The sequence below is a fragment of the Felis catus genome, chromosome D3 (genome assembly GCF_018350175.1).
Source record: "Felis catus isolate Fca126 chromosome D3, F.catus_Fca126_mat1.0, whole genome shotgun sequence".
NCBI lineage: Eukaryota > Metazoa > Chordata > Mammalia > Carnivora > Felidae > Felis > Felis catus.
The window spans coordinates 43,516,802-43,537,993 of record NC_058379.1 but is presented as its reverse complement, the minus strand read 5'-3'; the positions used below and the strand labels follow the sequence as shown (position 1 = coordinate 43,537,993).

The following is a 21,192-nucleotide window of genomic DNA, read 5'->3' as shown; positions in this document are numbered from 1 at the left end:
GTTGTAATTTAATGTTGTTGTATTTAATGAGATTGGGCATTTGCATATAACTTTGTCTCAGAATAATTTCAGATCAAATTCCATAATTATAATAAAAATCTCTACATGACAAAAAAATAATTATAATTTCAATAAAAATCTCTACATGACAGAAGATTTTAAACACCCAAAGCTACTTGTTTCAGCTACTATTGGACCTATCACAATTCAAACACACCAATCAAAAAAACTGTGGCCTGTCCCTTAATGTTTGTTCAGTGGTATACTCGAGCTAGTTCCTACTGGCTTTACAAGAGTCAGCTGTTAAGTGTGTGGGAATCTGGGTAGCTGGTTGTTAAACTGTTGGTAGCTTGAAGTCGGCCCAGGAGGGAGTGTTTACACCATGGAAATTAGCAACCACCATAAACTGTGACATGCATTCATCCCCCCCACCCTCCCAACACCGAACTGGTTTACTATGCCACTGGCTATAATGTACTATAACCTGCAGCAGAAAATATAGGTAACTTCATGATTAAAATGCTCAATATATAACTATTGTTGTACATTATATGTATACAGAAAACAGACACTGACCCTTATTTACGTTATCACAGTGACTTGAATAACGACTAGGAAACTAGAAAAACCAGACATTTTTGATGAAAGGAGGTAAATTTTTACTGCTTACAGTTCAACTTTTTGAAAAGCATTCTAGTCTAAGTGGTAAACCACCATCACTTCTGCAAGTGACTCCAGAAACTAACCTATAAAAAGGGAACTTTCCATTAAATTGATTAGAATCACAGAAGACAAAAACGGTGGACATTTAAATGTGAAAATCACATTGTAAGAAATATCGGGAGATTCCTTGTTTTCCTATGTGTGTCTTACTAATAGTGTCCCACAGGAGCAACAGCACATAAAGTACTGATCTCCTATAATTGTGCTCAATAACTTTTGATGGGTAAGTCGTGAGGATTAAGCTTCAGCCAAAGCTCCCCCCTTCTGGTTTGCAATTTTACGCATAGTGCCCTTCTTCAGTGAAAAGAGTTCTTCAGCTGTGTTTAATGCAAAATGATGAGAGAAACAGCATAGAACAATGACTCCATTTTAACTTTCAGGGTTTAACCAATCCCTCTGGTGTTCTGTGCTACAGACCCAAGGGGAGGGGGTTCAATCCATCTGTTCCATGACTTAGAGCGGTGATTCTCAAGCTCTAGGGTACATCGGAGTCGCCAAAATACAGCCTTTCTAATTCAGGAGGCCTGAGAAGGTGCCTGAGAATTTGGATTTCTAATAAGTTCCCAGGGGATGCTGACACTGCTAGTCTGGCCACCTGCTTTACAACAGTGCTTCTCAAACTATAAAGTGCTTACAAAACACACTATCAAATGCAGATTCTGATTTAGCAGGTCTGAAGTAGGAGCTAAGATTCTGCATTTCTAACAAGGTCTAGAAGATGCTTAGTTGGAGACACACATTATGAGGAGCTAAGGTTTACTGAGAAGATGATGATGCCGGATCAACCTTTGGGTAGCCAATCCCTTGAAGGTGAAGCTGTAAAGTCAGACTCAATGGTCAAACAGACCTAGAGAAAATCAACTTGTTATCAGTTTTCCTATTTCTTTCACTCTGTTTCCTTTTCATCCTCCTTCTTTAATTGCCACCTGTATGTCTCCACACCACCTCTCCTGTCCAAAACTACCTCAGTACCATCTTCACCAAACCAGATCTCTAACTTCCACCAATGTCCGTATTTCCATCCAACCTAAATAGTACCACTATCTGAGTCCCTCACTCAAAGACACACTCAAGTCTTCTTTTGTACTTATTCTTTAATTCACTCAGTTGCCAGGCTCTGCGAATCCTCCCTGGGGATATTTTTATCACTATTATCTCATCTATAGTTTCTTGCTGTTCATTTACTGCCTACACTGTACCAGGTTCTGAGCTAGGTACTTTCCACACAGCACCTTTATTTGTAATCACCCTTCAAGGAGGCATGGCAGTGAGAGCTGAAATGACATCCCATAGACATCACAGCCAGGATTCAAACCTGGGTCTGCCCAACTTCAAATGCCATGATCTCACTTTGCCATGGTGACTCTCTCTGGTCATCCCTTCATCTCGATTTCACTGGCCCTTCATCTCAGTGGGAGCTTCTACTTCCATTCCCACTGGAATCCGGCCCCACCCTGTACTCAGATGCTGTTGTCCTCATGACAATGCCAAAGAGAAAAAAACAAAAACACTTCAATAGCTCATCCTTGAATAAAGGATGAACACACACACACACACACACACACACACACCCATCAGCTCTTAGATTCTCTACAATTTGGCAGCTTAAAACAAAACAAAGAGCCCTTACATCAGTCAGAATGAAAGTATTTTTGGAATTGGGAGAGGGGGGAAGTGTAAATAGACCCACAAATATGCCACATCTCATGTTCAGAAACCATAAACTTGCTTTGGTGGCAACTATAAACACAGAAAGATGATAGACACAGCAATGCTGGACCAACCTCCCTTGGAAAGACTGGATGACATTTTTATGACTGATGGGGGAGGGGGTTCATTCCTTTTGGATTTTAGGACTGTGGTGGGTGAGCTCTTTATGTCTCTCCAGGGCTATTTCTTGCATTCCATTAGCAGAGCCTCAGAAGAGTTGGTCACCAGAGAGGTTAGGATAGATAACAGAATCTAGGGCGAGGAAGTTGCTTAGGGGTCATCTGGTCAAGTGTCATTGTGTTATTGATGGGGAAAGTGAGGCCGGCGAGGTAAAGCAAATCAGGAGCCACGCGTCCTCACTCTCAGGGAAAGGGTCTTTCCCTCCCATTCTGGCCATGTGTGCTAGGACTGTGTTTACCACCGGACATCTTGTGCATATGGTATTCATGCAGACCTGCTCCCAGACCGCTGTCACTGGTTCATATTCTGAAGAGCAGGGTCATTTCCTCGTGATGTGCCTTTCTCCCTGCTGGCCTAATCAAGCATTTAATCAATATCAGATGGCACCGCCTGGCCTCCCTTTCCACTTGACACACTTTCTGTGTCTTGTTTTTTCTCTCCCCAGAGACTTATTTTTAATAAGAATTCTGTTTTATCTTTCCCTCTCTGCCCTCTGCTGGGAGGACACCTGGCCAAACATACAGATGCCTACTACAAAGAGATCCTGCTGGCTCACGTAGCTGGGGGACCCCTCCTCCTTGAGCCTAGATGGTCACAAAAAACATTCGAGAGAGATATCCCCCTGTTACCAGCCTTTGTACTGTTTGTTTTCTCAGCATTACTTTCCAGAGACTGGGGACTTTGTTCCTGTTGGAGGGGCTGGGGGTGGAAGGAAGGGCAAGGGAATCAGTCTGCAGAGCGCTGGAGATAAGGCATTCTAGTTCAGGAAATGAAGCAGTTTTGCCCCTGTACCACCAGGACACTCAGCGGATCAAAAAACCTGGCCCAAATAGCACATTTGTGATTCAGCAGGCCACAGACAGAACGTGCCTGAAGGATCCATGCTTTTCTGTTGGTTATCCCTCTTAAACTAGCTCCCACTGAACTTGATTCTTGGCTCATGTTTTAAATGGGTTTTCCAGGGTCCTAGTCTTTCGTATGCAAAAGTAAGTTTGCGGGCCCAGTGAAATCAGAATCACTCCCAGTTAAGTCCTTGGGTATCACACGGAAGTTCAGAATAGACTGACAATATGATCCCCAGGGCCCAAACTCAAAGTTCCTCGTGTTGCCCTGTTTCCAATAACACATGTTTAAAGTAAGAAGGATGGGGGGCGGGTGGGGCCGCTGATCAGGGGGCTGGCGGTTAGCTGGTTGGAGAGAATAACTGCAACACTGCAGGAATGACAGTGCAAAGGGCCAGAATTCTCCAGCAGAGAATTCCTTTCTGCTGTGGTTCTCCATAAAGAGCCCTCCCAAGTGCTGCGGTCCAGGCTCCAATCCAGTCTGTTTTCCCAATCTGTTTGGAGAACAAAAGGGTCTCCTTCATTCACTATCGTACTTTTCTGCCATCACAAGGATGGCTTGTCTTTTGAAACAGACTTGTGCTGATCAATGTCCTTCCTTGTCAGGTGAAGAAGCCTGGCACTGTGGGCAAGTGTGGAGTACTCCTGGTCTGTCCTAATTATCACAAGTGTCTATAAAAGCTCTGTGGTGTTGTCATAAAAATCATATTACCAGAGAGGAGCTTCAAAAAGCTGGTGGGTTGCAAAATCCAGAAAACCACAGGTTTTGATCCCAGATTTGCAGTGACCTTTTCATGTGGTTTTTTTATAGTTATTAATCTACCGCTGGTGGCATATATTCCCATAAGCCCATGAGAATGATTTGGCTCTAACAGTAAAACTGATGATTCAAATAAACTCCTACAATTAAAATGCCCTCAAAAACAACAAAACAGTAAGAGTTAACATCCTGGTTAGTTATTTGGATATTATGCAATATCATTAGAACAAAAGTTAAATACATGAAACACTTTATCCCACAAATAATTAGTTTTTTTGCTTATTATAAAGGCCATTTACTAAATGGTGGAATATGGATTTAGTTAGCAAAAATTTTTTTTATTAATGAGTAATTTAGTCCCCCAAATATAAATCCCAGCCCTGGACACCTTATTATGCCAAGTTTCCTAAACGATGTGGAGAATCATGAAAACGGAAGGACAAGACTTGGGAATGAAATAACTTTCCGCACAAAATAAATGAAGCCTTACAGCATTTCTGCATTCATAAAAGTATATTCAAACCAGGAAAATTATTTAAAGGAGAGTTTGAAATCTTCAGTACTCCTTCTGAGCTTATATTAATATTCTGCACATTTAACAAGGGTATAGTTTTTTTCATTAAAACAATTATATATATATATATATAAATATATATACCAGAACTGCCATATATATATAAATATATATACTTATTTATAAATAAGTATATATATTTATATATATATATTTATAAATAAGTATATATATTTATATATATATGGCAGTCAGTTCTGGTTTGGGTTTAATGTTTTAAAAAAGAGTATGTGTTATTTGTTTAAAATTTATCATTAGTGCCCTGCCTACTAAAAAAGAACTGCTGTAGGAAAAAGCCAGATGTAATGAGCCACTCAGAGTATATAGTGTCTGCCAGAATATATACTGTCTCGACAGAACACCATTATTTTCTCTTTGTGGCTTTTAAAATAAGAAATCCTTTATTATATGAACCGTACACAAATGCTTTCGATTCTGAGGAACGGAATCCGGGCTCATCAGGGAGCTCAACCATCACATCTCCTGCATTTGTCCCTCCTTGCTGGCCCCCCTCCTCTTGGCTCCAGTCCTGTTCATTTTATCCTATGGACACAGAGTGAGCTGTCAACAATCCTGTTGATACATTTCAGCAGCCCTGACTACTTCATTATCTGGCACTACCAAACAATGTCCTTCTGTGATTAGGCACTGAATCTTTTAATGAAAAGGACTTATGAAAATGCAGCTCCAGCTCAGGCCATCAGAGTCTGTTGTATAACTGAGCCAGACACATACACTGCACAGGTATCTGGAGGAAGGCCACTGAACATTTGTTTAGTGGGTGAGAGTCTGCCGTTGCTGCTAAGGCAAAGAGGCACTGCTGAGGACGGCTGCTCTTCCTGAGGCCCTGATAGGTGCCAGGCACCCTCTCCTAGTTACTTACGATCCCTTTCACAATTCTGCAAAGTAGGAATTCTGACCCTGATGTTACAGAGTTTGGGAAAGTGGGCATCAAAGAGTTTGACTATCCAAACCAGTGAGCGGCTGAACTGTGAGCTGAACTCATAGTTATCATATGCTGCTTCTCCAAGCTCACTGACTTCCAGAAGTGGAAAGCAAAACAAAGTGAGATTAAGGATGCCTAACAAGATAAACTGTAGAAAACTGACAGGTTAGACTCCTAGAAGCACTCTGTCAAAATAAAGCGGTGTAGAAACATCTTTTCAAACGTTGATAGATAAGCCTTTCTCAGAAATGAGCAGTAAAATTCAGTCTCCAGTAAGTTAACTATTACAGGCCTGGGGCTTCTACTGACTGTAATTTCTCTCTGACTCTTCTGTGGTGACATACTGAAAAGCAAGTTAATTCCACCCTAAATAAATGCTCATTATCTCTGTGAGAGGTCAGGACTGTCTTGAAGGTTGGCTGGTAAGGTCTATTGGCCTTTCAGGGGAATCATCCACCAATGGTGATGGAATTTTTGGAATGGGGTGGGCCAGGAAGAGAAGGCAGCTTTATAATTTCAAGGCAAACTATGAGATGTGCAGGGGGCTTGCACAGTTTAAGCTTGGAACCAAAGCAAGTTGGTTGCTCCTAAGGAGTTTTCTTCTGAACTTCTAGTACATGACACAGTAGCCACAAAAGCCAGTCTCCAATGGACCATTTAACAGGAGGTTCACACCTGCAGAAGTTGGGTGAGATAAGTTAGTGGAAAGAAGGAGGTGCAAGAAGGATTAATTAAATGGTGATAAAATAATTTATCTGTAGCCTCTTAACCACCCCTCAAACAAAAAATCTGCTTGAGTATATTGGGAAAACCTTTTCACAAATACCAGCTTGACCCAATGCTTCAGAAACCCATGGTGTTCTCCACTGCCATAGTAAGTTCCAGGTGGCTCAAAGTAGATTCCGAGATGCACGCCAGCTAGCCTCCTCTAACCACACAGGTCTGAAGAACCTCAGGGCCAGGAGGAGAATCAGTTGTCATCTAGGCCAACATCCGTCTTACAGTGAGGAAACTACAGCCCAGTGAACTCCACTATCTGCCCCATTCCACGGGCCAGCCCTGTCTTTAGGATTCAGGCTTCCCGATTCTCTGCCAGAATTCTAATCTAGACCCCCAAACCCTGCCCACCTCCTTATGCTTCTTTCTTGTTACATCCCATTTATTCATTTATTCAAGAAATAAATATGGAGCACCAACTATGTACCAGGCACTGGGTATAATGGTCAATAAAACAGACAACAAATCTTGGCTCTTATGGAACTTACACACCAGTAGGAAGATACAGTAAGGTGTTGGAAGGTGATAAACACTATGGAGAAAAATCAAGCCAGGAATGGGCAAAGGGCTTGTGAGAGAGGAGATGGATGGCAATTTATTTTTTTTTATTTTTTATTTAAAAAAAAATTTTTTTTTAACGTTTATTTATTTTTGAGACAGAGAAAGACAGAGCATGAAGGGGGGAGGGTCACAGAGAGGGAGACACAGAATATGAAACAGGCTCCAGGCTCTGAGCTGTCAGCACAGAGCCTGACTCGGGGCTCAAGCTCACGGGCCGAGAGATCATGACCTGAGCTGAAGTCGGCCGCTCAACCGACTGAGCCACCCAGGCACCCCTGGATGGCAATTTAAATAGCGTGGTCAGAGAAGGCTTCAGAGAGTAACACTGAAGCAACAGCTTGGGGGAATGTGGGAAAGAGCACCAGGGTACCTGTGTGGAGCTCACACTGCACGCCCCAAACATTCCCCAAACATGTGCTCATTCCTTCTCCAGGTCTTGAGATCTGTCCTCCTTCTCCCTGCAAAACGTTTCCTCTCCATCAAATGACTTCTTTTAAAACTTTACTCACACATTTGTGAATCCTTTCGTAAAATTAGCCCTACCCCATGCCCAGCTGGGCCTGAACCCCTTTAGTACCTGTGTGGTTTACAGTGTATAAATCTATACTCATTTGGGTTTTTGAAGGCCATATGTATGGCTACCACCTCTTGTAGGTGTGGGATTTTTATTTCTCTGCATGATTGCTTTTGGATATCTCTAAACAAACCAGTTATTTCTCTCTAGAACCCTACACATCAAGCCGTTTAACAAAGTGAGAAAAGCAGTCTCTGTCACTCCCTCAGTGAAGGTCTCTCACACAAACCGGAAGTGGCCACTTCCCTCAGCTCTCAGGTGCTGGGATTTCACAACCTTTTCTCCCATCTTGCCTTCTACCTGATGAGTGACATGCTGATCTCACTTGCGGGCCAGGATGTATGAAGCCATCCTGGGAGAGGCATTCAGCTCAGAGGCCTGACAGTCAAAATGCAGACATTCATAACAACACTGCCTGGAACAATCAGGAGCCCACAGCCTGAAAGGAAGAGTTTTCTTTTTCACCACGGGAGGTGGGGAGTGCAGTGGGGTTTACTGACCAAAGAAACTCAAGGCGTTCTTTAGACCCCAGCCCAGCCTGAAATGAATCCCAAGATCTAATGTGGGGCATGCAGCAGCATTTCTATGTTTTTTGTCCCTCAGTACTCACAAAACTAAATCCAGTAGGGCAAAGATGAGAAAAGTGAACCCGCAATCCAACATCTGCCTTGAGTGTTGTTGCTTTATTTTTTTTAAAGATTTATTTATTTAAAAGTTTATTTATTTTTGAGACAGAGAGTGTTCTCACACAAGTGGGGGAGGAACAGAGAGAGAGGGGGAGACAGAGAATCCCAAGCAGGCTCCGCAATGTGAGTGCAGAGCCTGACATGGGACTTGAACCCAGGAACCGTGAGATCATGACCTGAGCTGAAATCAAGAGGTAGACCCTTAACTGAGCCACCCAGGTGCCCCAGAGTGCTTTTGCTTTAAAAAGTGTTATTTGGGGGGCAGCAGAGGAGCTAATATCATGATGATGGGAACCCTGCTGAGCCAAGGGGGAGTGAGTCTCAGCTAATGATAGTGTATTTGCTGTTTATCACTGAAACAGTGTTGGGACATGTGGAAATTATGCTGTGGAGCAGGTGCTGGCATAAAAAAGAGACTAATCCACTCTCTCACATACCTACTTGATTTTTTCAAACCAACAGAACTAGTGTTTTGATGGGAAAAAAGGGGCCTTGATGTAAATGAAAATATCAATCAGCCTGACAGACATTCCTCATTCCTTTATGAATATGTGTTTTTTACTTTCTTCAAGTGAACACTGTAGTTGAGGACACTTAAATTAAGGGAAAAGTGAGCCAAGACAGAGCAACAAATTTTACTGTTGGTGTTTTAAAGTAATTATCTACTCTGCATTGAATGTAGCCCCAGTTCTGAACCTTGATGAGAAAGGAGTCAATCAACTTGAAATGACCCAAATGAGGAAGAGTTGGCAAATAAATAATGAGGGAATTGGCGGGGGGGGATCTATTTTACAGACTATGGCCCAGCGGTGAGAAGAATGAGGTCCCCAGATTCGGTGAAGAGCATCCCATTCACCAGCTTGTTATTCTTACTTGTTATTAAGGGCGGACAAAGGACAGAGAGAGGAAGAAATGTTTCCACGGGGCAGGCAGCTATGGTTGTAGAGGTCAAAAGAATATAAAAATGGAAACCCACTACACAAGAGAGTCAGAAGGCATGCAATGAATTATAATTGAACATAAAATAAATGGGAAGATGTATGCTTATTAAATTTCCCATGACTTTGTAAAGAGTTCGCAGAGTTAAATTTAGGAAATTATCTAAAACTGAAATAACTACATAAAAAAAATGGATAAGTGCACACACTTGCATACATATGAACACACACACAAAGTGACTTTCTTGACAGTAGAAATGTTTGAAAAATGGATCTCTAAGTCAAAATCCAAATTCACAATTTCCCATGGATTCCTCGGGTGTGTGCCTGAGCCAGCTGACACTGACTGGTGAGAACCAAGTATTTGTATCTCTTCACAACTCTACGTTCAGTGACTTTACATTGACAGCTTGGAACTGGTCACACTGGGAGTATTTACACCAAAAAAAATCAGCAAATGCTACAAATCAGGGCTTTTGTCCCCTGGAAAGCTGGTTGTTAAACATCTGCCAGCACACTACTCAGCCTGGTTCAATTGACCCATCACATTTAAACAAATCAAACTGCTCTGCCCATCTGGAGTAATCACTTGAGAAGTTCGGGATCGTTGGACAGAGTGAAGATAACACTGGACCTTTGTTTCTTCTCTCCCCCTCCAGGTTATAGAGATCAGATGCGTATTCTTATTAGTGAATTTGTGCACATGAGATGTTTTGAATTCAAAATTTCCAGGGATACTTAATACATTTCAAATTCATAATCTCTATGGGGTACAATAATCTTCAATTCCTAGTGAAACTGACAATGTTTAGGATTCAATTCCCACATGTCTGTTAACTTCATACCATGGATACAAGTTTGACTTAATTCTGACCAACCAGCCTGAAAGTGAATTTTCTTCTCGCTTTGGAGATGATGTGCAGAAGCGTTGGCCTAGTCTGTCACCTACATGAAGTTAGTGCAGCAAAGAGGTGGAGCATAGATGAATCAGTCTAAGGACAGAGAGTTGTGGAGGGCACATCAAATGACAAGCCTCAGTCTGGAAGACATTCTCTTTGCCTCCTAAAATTCTGAAGGAATTAAAACACCACCTGCTAGGCCAAATAATAATAATAATAATAATAATAATAATAATAATAATACATTTTAAAAATTAAAAATGTCCAAGAGTCCAAAGGAGCATAAGATCTCGATACATTCATGAGATGCACAAATATCTGTGACAGCATCCATCAGACCCAGAGACAGACAGAAACAGGAAAACATCAGAAATACACCAGCTGAGCTGCAAACAGTGGAGGCAGAATACCTTTTGAACTTGACCTCTTGTAGCAGAAAATTGCAAAATTTGGTCAGGGCCACATTAGCTCTGGTTCATTATTCAATGGAGATCAGAGATGCAGACAGTATACACACAATTTCACCAATATGAACTTCTTAGGGTCAAATCACTTAATTCTACTCCATGCTCCACAAAATGCATTTTATTGCCCAAATGGTCAAACAGCTTTTAATTACATCAGTAAACTGGTTAAACAGATGGAAAGAAGAGGTTTAGGACAAGTTCTTAACAATGCTGTCTAACCCTCACCCAAGTCAGGGTTTTCTCCACTATGCCAGTGAATGTGGAATTTGAAATTTGTATCAGAATCACCCACTAGTGAGTCATTCATGTATTTCATTTCTAATTTGTAGCACATATTTATTTACATTAATTCCTAGTAAGCTAGATATAGTTTGGAATATAGTGTGAGTTCATTGCTTATTATTCTTTAAAATATCCTCTGGTCCCTTCCAGTAAAGAAGTACTTGTCTTGAGTGGTCACTGCACAGTGGGATGCGAGGGACAGGCCTGGCTTGGCTCAGCAGACCAAGGACACACACCCCTTCTGGAACAGGGCCTGGGGCACCTGGGTGGCTCAGTTGGTTAAATGCCCGACTCTTGATTTTGGTTCAGGTACTGATCTCACAGTTTGTGGGTCTGAGTTTCACATTGGGCTCTGCTGACAGTGTGGAGCCTGCTTGGGGATTCTTTGCCCACTGCCCCCCTGCCCCCGTCTCAAAATAAATAAATAAACAAACAAACTTAAAAACAACAACAACAAACCAGGGCCTAAGCAGGGATCTTCCTTCCTTGAGCGGCAAGACTTCCCCATGAAGTCTTGGAAGTGTTGGAAAAGCTCTCACCCTATTGCTAACAGTCCGGCAGTGTGATCCTACAATCAAAAGACAGTGCTATTTCATTACTTTGACGTCACGGATGGCCCTGAAGAGGAACTAAACAAGGATTCAGTGATTCACAGAACATCCATTCCTAAATGAGGAATAGAATAAAGTCTGGACTTAATAACTCCAGCTAGTATGTGATGTTCCCTCCTGCCAGAAAGCAGTTGTGTTGTAGCAGTAAAGCTAGTAAAGACAACCAACCACCTGTAAATACAGTCTACTGGTTGCCTTGAAACAATCTGTCACTTTATATAGCACTTAGGGGAAACAACACCTAATAAACAACACCTAGTAAAGCACAGGAACATATACTACAGTAAAAGGAAAAATCCCACTTACAACTGTGGTTATGACAGTCCTTATAAAATTAGAAGCACTAATTTACTAGGGTATACAGAGCCCCCAATGACTATGTGATTGTAGATTTACTCAATTGTATCTATGGGACTAGCGTGTAGAAGTAAATCTTCTTGGCTTTGAGCTGGGTGGGAAGATCTGTCGGTTTCCATCTACTCTTGCTTACTTCCCAGGCACACAAAACAAGTGGGCACAAATCACCTAATGGAAATGTTTGTTCAAGTGGGGCTGGGAGAGTCAGGGGCTCAGGGAGCACTCCTCTCAAGGGCTTCAGCTGTACAGGCTTAGAGTAGGAAGGAAAGGATCTCAGAGTAGGAGACGGAAATAACCAAAAAAAAGTTTTTTAGAAGAGCAAAGATTTGTGAGTATCTAGAAATAACAAAAGAAAGGGGAGAGCTGTAGCAACAGAGGAATGAAAATAAGCAACAAAAGGCCTTGAAAGACACTATAAGGAAGGTTGATATCACTGAGTCATTTGTGTCCCAACAAGCGGGGAAATCCTGAGGTGGAATGTCTGTGCTCCATGCACTGGAACATAGAGATGATATAGATTATTTCTGTTAGTAATGAAGAGTGGGTTCTAGAAAGTAAAGAGAAAACAAACTAGAGCATGATACATGTATCTGCACAAGTCATAGAAAATTACTTGGACATCTAGGGCATAATCAAGTAAGTCTGTTAGGTAAAGAAATGCGTACCAATGGAGCTCCTACTGTTAAAATGCAGTGATTCTTAAGTTCCCAAATGGCCAATACTAAGGTTTTATAGCTGCACACCTGGTCCTCAGAGTAGGGTGAGACTTCGGCTTCCACTCAACCCTCACCACTCCTCCCACCACGGACATCATGGCCAGGTGCTCTTGTGTGGCCCCCACTGGGACCCAAACACCGTGGCTCAGCACACAGGTCGGGTGCTCCCTACTTGGGGTGCTATGTCTAGACAATGAAAGCATTCTTTTTTAGTAGACCCATTTCAGAGTTCTTCCTCAACCTCAATTATTTTTCCTCTACCCACCCTCATGAAACAGGTAATCAACTGAAGAGACCAAACTGACTCTATTTTTACTGCACTATCTCATTTCTAGTAAGTACTACAGTTCTGAAGTCTCTGAGCCACAGCTGGGAGCAAACTAGTCCAACCCTTAAGATGGTGCAGAAGTGGGAGCAAAATAATTTCCCAGCTCTATCATCTTGTAGGGTATACCTATAAGTGTTATTTACTGACACTGGGCAGCAGCACTTTTGGCAAAGCACTTTCTGACAAGTGGACATGTAACGTGACACAGGAAGTGTAGTGATACCTCCCAAATAGGGGATCCAGTTTTTGGTCTGATCTTCCAGCAGAAAAAAGGTTCTGGCCAAAGAGGTTAAACCTCCTCCCATCTTCCCAGGAAACAGAGATTACAGCTTTGTAGCAAAAGATAATGAATCTTTTTGAGAGACTGGTATTGTTAAATTAATTAAATCAGGAGCCATTAGACTGAGGTGGCTCTCATGCCCTGGCAGCCTACATAATCAAACCAAAGCCTAAGTCTGTAAATGCCTTAAGGTTACAAAATCCCAACCCAAGAGTAGCCAATCACAAACAGCCAACTAGGCCTAAGCATTAGCCAATCAAATATTTTCCTTTCCTTGCTTCCACACCTTCTCTTTAAGTCTTTCCCGTGGCTCCTAACCACTTCCGGTTTGCCTGCTCCAATTTGAACAGATGTTTGCTTAAACTCTTAAAATTCTTAACATGCCTCACTTTATCTTCTGACAGGATTTTCAAGTTAGAGAGGAACAGAGACTAGGGTTCCCTGTGGCCAGGATAAAACTGAAATGTTGCTCGTGTTGGTGGACAGAAACACAGACTGAACCGGTAGCAAACGTTTTCATAGTTTTCCTTTTTAAAGTTCTCATCTCAATAAAAAATGTGAAATTTCTATGCAATTGAAGAACAAAATAAAAAGGCTTCTGTTTCATAATGTGTATCATGGATCTTCTCCAGTTATCAAACACAAGCTTAATCATATTTGACCATGTTTCTGATGGTCCTAGTTTTTCCCCTCCACAGAAAAAAATAGGAAGGCTTATGGATGTTCCTGACCCTGACGTGAGAAGCAGACATCTCTTTAGTCAGTGAGACTAAACAGTGGGGGAAGAGCAGGGTGGACCTATGGAAGCAGATTCAGACAGGACCAGAACTATTTCCTTAGCCACAATGATGAAGGGTTTTTACCAGTTCCTTTAGTGAGGAGGAGCTGGAACCTGATATCAAAACCCACTGTATGTCCTTTATAGTTTATTGTATATAATTATGTACCATAAACTGTGCAGGGTTTGCATTCCAGGGCGTGGGATCAGTCATTCTCAACAAATCCTTTTGTTGACTTCTCTAAGTCCCAGCTAAGAACCCCTTGAGGGCTTCTCTGCACTGGGCCCCATGGACTAATGTGCCCAGGGGAAGCAGCAACCCACCAAATTCCGCCTGGTGTGCTTCGGGTACATCTGCAGATGAGCGGCAACCAATAGATATGCCAGGTGCATAGCCTGCCTGCAGTACAGGAACACGTCAGGATGTGCCAGCACGACTTTAGGAACGTCTATTTCTATCACTGCACTGCTGCGAAGTCACTATGCTTCCCTATTAAATTTTCCTCTCTTTTCCCCTTTGCAGCTTAGACCTCATGTTGTGTGTGAGCTCTGTTCCACTAAGGACCCAAGGGGATGCGGGTGCTTCCAAATACCTAAGGCCTAGGTTGTTGTTTTAAACCATTTGGCTCATGTGCATGTCTGTAAAGCATTGCTAAAGTTGGAGGTGTTTCAAAGGCAATGAGGAGCATATGAGAATAAGTGATCTAATACAGCGGGTGAATTCCTAGCAGTTTAGTCACTGAGCATGGAGGCAAAACAGACCTTGTGTGATAACACACCTTGATGTCCTCAAAAATACATTCCATGCCTTCCTAGAGACCATGATTTATCTTTCTATCTTAGAAATCCTACAAGTAATATTTGTTAAATAGAAATTTTACAGATTCTTAATATTAGGAAACTAAAAGATCCCTTTAAGCCCCTTTTTGAAATGTGTATATTGCCACATGCTGGCATATAGGTTAGTGCACTAGCATATCCATATGTAAGTATGGCCTGCAATTGTGATGAATCATTCAAGGAACAAGCAACATGAAAGTTATGACCTTGGGGCGCCCGGGTGGTGCAGTCGGTTAAGCGTCTGACATCAGCCAGGTCACGATCTCGCGGTCCGTGAGTTCGAGCCCCGCGTCAGGCTCTGGGCTGATGGCTCGGAGCCTGGAGCCTGTTTCCGATTCTGTGTCTCCCTCTCTCTCTGCCCCTCCCCCGTTCATGCTCTGTCTCTCTCTGTCCCAAAAATAAATAAAAAAACGTTGAAAAAAAAATTAAAAAAAAAAAAAGGTTATGACCTCTCCCCAGAAAAATGTACCTGGATGTACACTGGACATTATTTCAGGAGATCTCTGGGCTCTAGAAGCTCGCCATACCTAAGGCTCAGAGTTTGTGATGCCTGGCCCCTCACAGGAATATAAGGATATCATAATCTTTTCCCAAAGGAATTTATAGGTGCTAGTGAGTTCTCTGTCTGCCACACTGCAGGGGGCAAGTTCATTGACAAACATGGCTTTCCACATCCTTGGTCTCCACTGGTTCTCTTGGTTGCCCAGCCAAAGCAATATTTATCTGTGAGTCCCCGGTCCCCATAACTAATGCAAACGCAGCAACACATTACGAATCACAAGTATAGGCCACATTAGCAGTATCATCGAGACAATCCAGTGCAGAGAGGCAGCAAAGGACAGAATCATCCAGAAGGGAGGCTGGACCCAGATAGAGGGGAAGTTGGGGAAAGCTCATCTGCTGTCAAAATCAACAAGTACAATGTTGACAGTGGAGGCCCAGATGTCCTGTTAAGAAATTTCCTACTTAAACGGTCTCAAAAAGTTGGCAGCTGTCCTTGTGGGAACCAACAGCAGGGGCAGCAGCTGTAGTGAATGAATCAGAAGTGTCCTTTCTACACATCTGGCTTCATCTTCATGCCCCTCCTCTGCTCAAGTTCTTCTGGTAGCTTCTCATCTCACAGAGACAAAGAGCTAAGGCCCGAAAAGCCCTACACAGTCTGTGCCCCAACCCTGACCTCTCTGACCTCATCTGCTCTTTCTACTCCAGCCACACTGGTCTCCTTGCTGCACCTTGGATACACTAGACATGTTTCTACAGGGCCTTTGCATTTGTCTTTTCCTCTACCCAGACTCTCTCTCTCTGGGATATCCTCATGGCTCCCTCTCTCCCTTAAAGTCTTTACTCAAATATCATCTTGTCAGAGAGGCTTTCCCTGATCATTCTTTTGAGAAATAACAACACTACCCATCCCTCACCATTCTCCATTCCTGTTTTATCTTTCTCCATAGCACTAAGCACCACTTAACATGCTACTTATTTTACTTTTGTCTTTCCTCAAAAAGAATGTAGGTTTCATGCAGGCAGAGATTTTTGTCAGTCACTTGCAACTCACTACTATATCCCCAAGGGCTAGAATATGGCTAGTATGGTGCCTACCCCACGGGGTTGTTGAGAAGATTAAATGAGTCATGTCAAACCTAACAGCACAGAGCATATAACAAGAATTATGTAAATGTTGGATATTATGTGAATTTTGTTTTATTATTTTTAAAAAATGTTTATTTTTGAGAGAGAGAGTATGAGCAGGGGGGTGGGGGGAGAGAGGGAGACACAGAATCCGAAGCAGGCTCCAGGCTCGAACACGCGAACCACGAGATCATGACCCGAGTCAAAGTTGGACGCTCAACTGACTGAGCCACCCAGGGCCCCATTTTGAATTTTGTTTTAAACTTCATGACCACCTAATGAGTAATTACTACTATGCCATTTTACATATGAGGAGACTGAAGCTCAGAGTAACTCACTTGAGGTGACATATTAGCAACTGGCAGAACCAGGATTCAAACCCAGATCTGACTCTAAGTTCTATGTGCTCATTCCCCTCACTCTGCTTTGTAATTCCCAGCACAGAAGAGAGGCAGCAATCCATTCATTCTGGAACAAGCCCACAAAGCCTGAGAAGGCTCCAGCCCAAGGGAGTGGAGGGCAGGGAATAAAGTTTCTCGAATCCAGAGACCTTTGTATTGCGTGAATCTGAAATGGCGTGTGGCATTCTGTTTACTTCCTAACTTCACCGAAAAATGTAGAAGAGCCTGCCAATTAAAAAATGTTTTCATGACCCCAGAAAATCCATGTATTGGAGACATTTACTTTAAACAGTCATTCTACCATAACAGGAAAAAGAGGTAGAGAGAGGAGTTTATTATAACAGCTGCTTTCATACCCAAAACAAGGTTTGGCTGTTTTTGGCAAGTTGTACCGTCCTAATGTTGGCAAGAAGCTGATGGACTGCGTGAGTTTCCTTTCAAAAGATCATTTTGCTTCCTTAGAGAAACCCATGACTGGACTATCTAGTGTGAATTGCAGATGTTTGTTCCTCCTTTGCTCCTCTGTCCTCCTGGGGCTTCCACCCTGCCCAGGCCTAACCAGGTCATGAGCTTGTAGAGCAGAAAGAGCGTAGGCTTTGGATTCACAAAGATCATGGTTAGAATCCACTGTTTCTTTTATTAGCTGTGCAGCACTCTGAGACTCAGGGTCCTCGTCCACAGGGCTATGTGAGGAGTAAGGAAGGCAGACGTCACTCCTAGCATGTTACCAGGCACCGCCAGCAGCTATTATTATAATATAGTTTTTATGATGATTTTTAGGTGGCTAGAGGCTTGAGTCCCAATTTCCTCTGAGGGTTCGTTTGAGACATTCCACTTTGCAAAATGCACATAGCAGAGGATGTAAAATGCAAATCCTCTCCTGAGGGCTTTTTAAAGAGTGACTTACCTGCACACCCCACCCCTTCTAACCTACAAGGTAGGCAAGAAATGACAGAAAGATAGATGTCAGAATCTCCCTGCAAATGTCGTTACTCTTGGGCTCCAAAAGGAGAGGAAAGGGAAGAGACAGAAGGGGACCTGATGATGGCCTGGAGGCTAGGGCTTCACTGGCTTTTAAACTGGAAATCCTACAGGAAGCAAAAGGCTCCTGGTTCCTAGAACTGGGGCTGTGCTGGGCTGCGCCTCCCGTGACACACCAAGTACACAGTGGCTGAAACCATTTCAATGCTAATGATTTCCAGATGGCGGGAGAACAACCAGCACATGATGCACTCAGCACAAGTGAGCCCAAGGGATCTGATGCCCATCAGCAGGGCTGGTGGCCCACACTCATAAAGAACCTACATGAACTAGAAATGGACCCCCAGCAAACTTGGATCCCCTGGCTGGACTGTACTATTCCAGTACTGGATCAGTCAGCACAGAAGTCACCTCCCTCCCTCCTCCAGCAATGCTTGCTCCCCAGCATCCAAGTCTGAGGCTCACAGACAACACAGGTCTTGTTGCACAAAGGAAATGAGCTTCCCAAAGCATTTGGGAGATGTGTGCTGGGCTGGGTTTTCGGGCCCATGCTAGAGTGGAGGGAATCCTTGACCACTGCTGGCAGCTTTGAAGACCTATTTTTGACTTCAAAAGCCTTTAATCCTCTGTCTATTCAGAGCCTGAACTTGGAGCATTTGCCTTTCAAAGAAAGATAGGGAAGCCAATGAGCAGCACGCGGAAAGAAGATTCAAGGAGCGCCCCTCATTGGGCACCTTTAAGCCCTACTCTTTGGCTCTAGCCTGGCAAAAAGCGGGGTTTGGGGGGGCTACATCCTTCCCCACTGAGAGGACTGAGGTTTAATTCAGACATTAAAACATCCCATATCCCAAATACCAGTTCAACCAAAAGGAAAATATGTGATTGTGCACGTCAGCCCCAACCCCATATCTAGGGGTGATTGTCCAAATATTTAATAAATGCTTTGGCATGGGCACTGATCAATCAGACGGAATATACCATGGTGCTCCCTGCTGAGCATCAGCCCTACCTATATCCTGACAGAGATGTTTTAAAAATACCACAGCAATTACTTGTGGGTGGAATATCCCAGAGCAGCCAACACTTTCCACTGTTGACATGCAGCTCTCACTGCCTGGAACTTTGCCTGGAGGGCGCCCTGCTCCATGGTCACCTGGCCACACAGAGCTCAATGGTACATCAGAAGATGGACTGCGTGCCCCAGTTGTGAATTAAAAACAAGAACTGTTATAAAAGTAGACGATGAATGGCTATTTTAAGTTGCTCCACTGTTTTGGGAAAGGAGCTGTGAGGACAGGTGCCAGGGCTTGGAGAAAATTCTTCCATTCCTGTCAAATTGCGTAAAAACCCCAAGTGTATTGCTTTGTGAATGAAAAAACTCAGATGTGATTGCCACAGGTCCTTCAGCAGGAAGACCCACATCAAGTCCCGAAGGGCATGGCTAGGGAGGGAGAAAGAAAGAAGCAAACAGCACCCAGTGCCCAGCCTCCAGAAACTTACAATCGAAGTCTTTGCAATTACTGTCATAGTTGTAGATAACTAGGCTCCTTCCATGCAGCAGTCTGTCACTACTCAGCAGGGAAAGACTGTAAGTGCTAAAGGAGATACTGACAGAACCACAGTTTGTTTTGTCTTATTGATTTATTTATTTATTTATTTTAAGAGACAGAGTAGGGGGGGTGCAGTGAGAGAGGGAGGGAGGGAGGGAGGGAGGGAGGGAGAGAGATCCCAAGCAGGCCCCGCCCCATACTATCAGCACAGAGCCCAATGTGAGGCTCGAACTCACGAACTATAATGATCAGGACCTGAGCCAAAATTAAGAGTCAGATGATTCAGGTGCCCCTGTTTTGTCCTTTCAGGACTCTTCTGACACAGTGTTTTTCTTCCCAATCTATTTTCCCTTCTCCTCCTCACTCCTAGTGGATCGCTACCTTCTCCATTCTCACCTTTCTTTTCCTTCTTTCCCTAGAACCAGTTCTCCATGGCAGTCTCTTTGATTCTTAGCAGCTCTATTTCTTTCTTTCCAACAGTGCCTTCAAGAACCTTACATCTGGACCACCAGAAAGAACCCCGAGTGCTTGTGACTGAGGATGGAGTGGGGCAAGGTAGAAATGTGAAGGATGGTTTCCAACAACATGCCCCCACCAGCCCAGGATTCCTTCTGGTAGGCCAGAGCTGGATGGACTGCTCACTCTTTTATCACAAACTAGATCTTCACTAGGAGAAAAAGTTAGAACAGGTCACTTACTCCCAGCCCAGATCCATGCAGCCTAAAAATTCTGTTAAAGCAAAAAAGGAAAATTGGAGGATAAAAGGAAGAAATAAAAGGAATAAAGAGCAGGAGAGAGAGACTCAATTTCAGAGTGATCACACTGGATACAGGTCAAGGTTCAAAATACTAAAACTGTTTTTAATGTTCCACTAAGTAGCAGCCTCTCAGTGCCTCTGACAAGTGATTTAAGACAAGTGGTCTGCTCCCAAGGGGGCTCATGAATCTCCATGCATGACGGTTAGATCGAGAGAGTCTGGAGTCACACAGTTGGAAAGGTGGCAATGCAAAGGTCAGAAATACAAGGGAGGAGTCCATCCATCAACCCTGACAGGCGGGCATGCCCAGGACGGCAGAAGGGACAGGAGCCATCTGGTAGCTTTGCTTGCAAGACCAGATTAAGAAAGCACTAGCCCAGAAACCACAAAGGAGAAGATGGAGCTGTATTTCCGGAGGAAAAAGCAAAGACTTCTACCCAAAGCTGAGGTAAGAGCTTTATTTTATTATTTTTTTTTCCAGTGATGAAGAAAGAATTCTACTTCCCTCTGATTTGAATTATTTTTAGCATACATGCCTCAGCTTTGATGCCCAACACGTCTGGCCATGTCTCTCTTCCCCTGCCTGAAACTTTTCAGTAGCTTCCCACTGCCTAGAGCGTAAAACGTAAACTCCACCGCATGGCACCAAAGGCCATCACGAAGAGACCTCTGCCTAACACTTCTTGTCTTCTTCCCGCATTCTCAGCTCAGACTTCAGAGGACTTGCACCTTCCAGAACACATTACAGTGTCTCATGATTTTCCCTCTGCTTCGAACACTTTCTCCTGCTTGCTTGCCTTCCTGACCAAATTTTACTCATCCGCTATAACCCATCTAAAACTCCAGCTCCTCTGTGAATCCTGACTTCTAAGGCGTTCCCTCTCCTGGATGCCCACAGAACTTGAATGTGTTTCCATTCTACTAATTATTTTTTTACCATAATAGAGACTAGAGCTGTATCTTTCCATCTTTTTGCAACCAGTACCTAGCACACAGGCAGTGCCCCAAACATATTCAGAATATTCAGATATCATTTGTTTCAATT

General features: G+C 43.2%; 1 protein-coding gene and 1 long non-coding RNA gene across 2 annotated transcripts in view; one reads left to right on the top strand and one right to left on the bottom strand.

Moving 5' to 3' along the window:
• The window catches only part of COLEC12 (collectin subfamily member 12), a 194,186-nt gene that overhangs the window by 47,579 nt on the left and 125,415 nt on the right, over positions 1–21,192 (bottom strand). The window lies entirely within an intron of this gene.
• Positions 1–21,192, top strand: part of LOC111557304 — a 41,992-nt gene that overhangs the window by 5,906 nt on the left and 14,894 nt on the right. Inside the window, exon 2 of the long non-coding RNA XR_002737286.2 lies at positions 19,871–20,595. This is a non-coding gene — a long non-coding RNA (uncharacterized LOC111557304). The remainder of the gene's footprint in view (positions 1–19,870; positions 20,596–21,192) is intronic.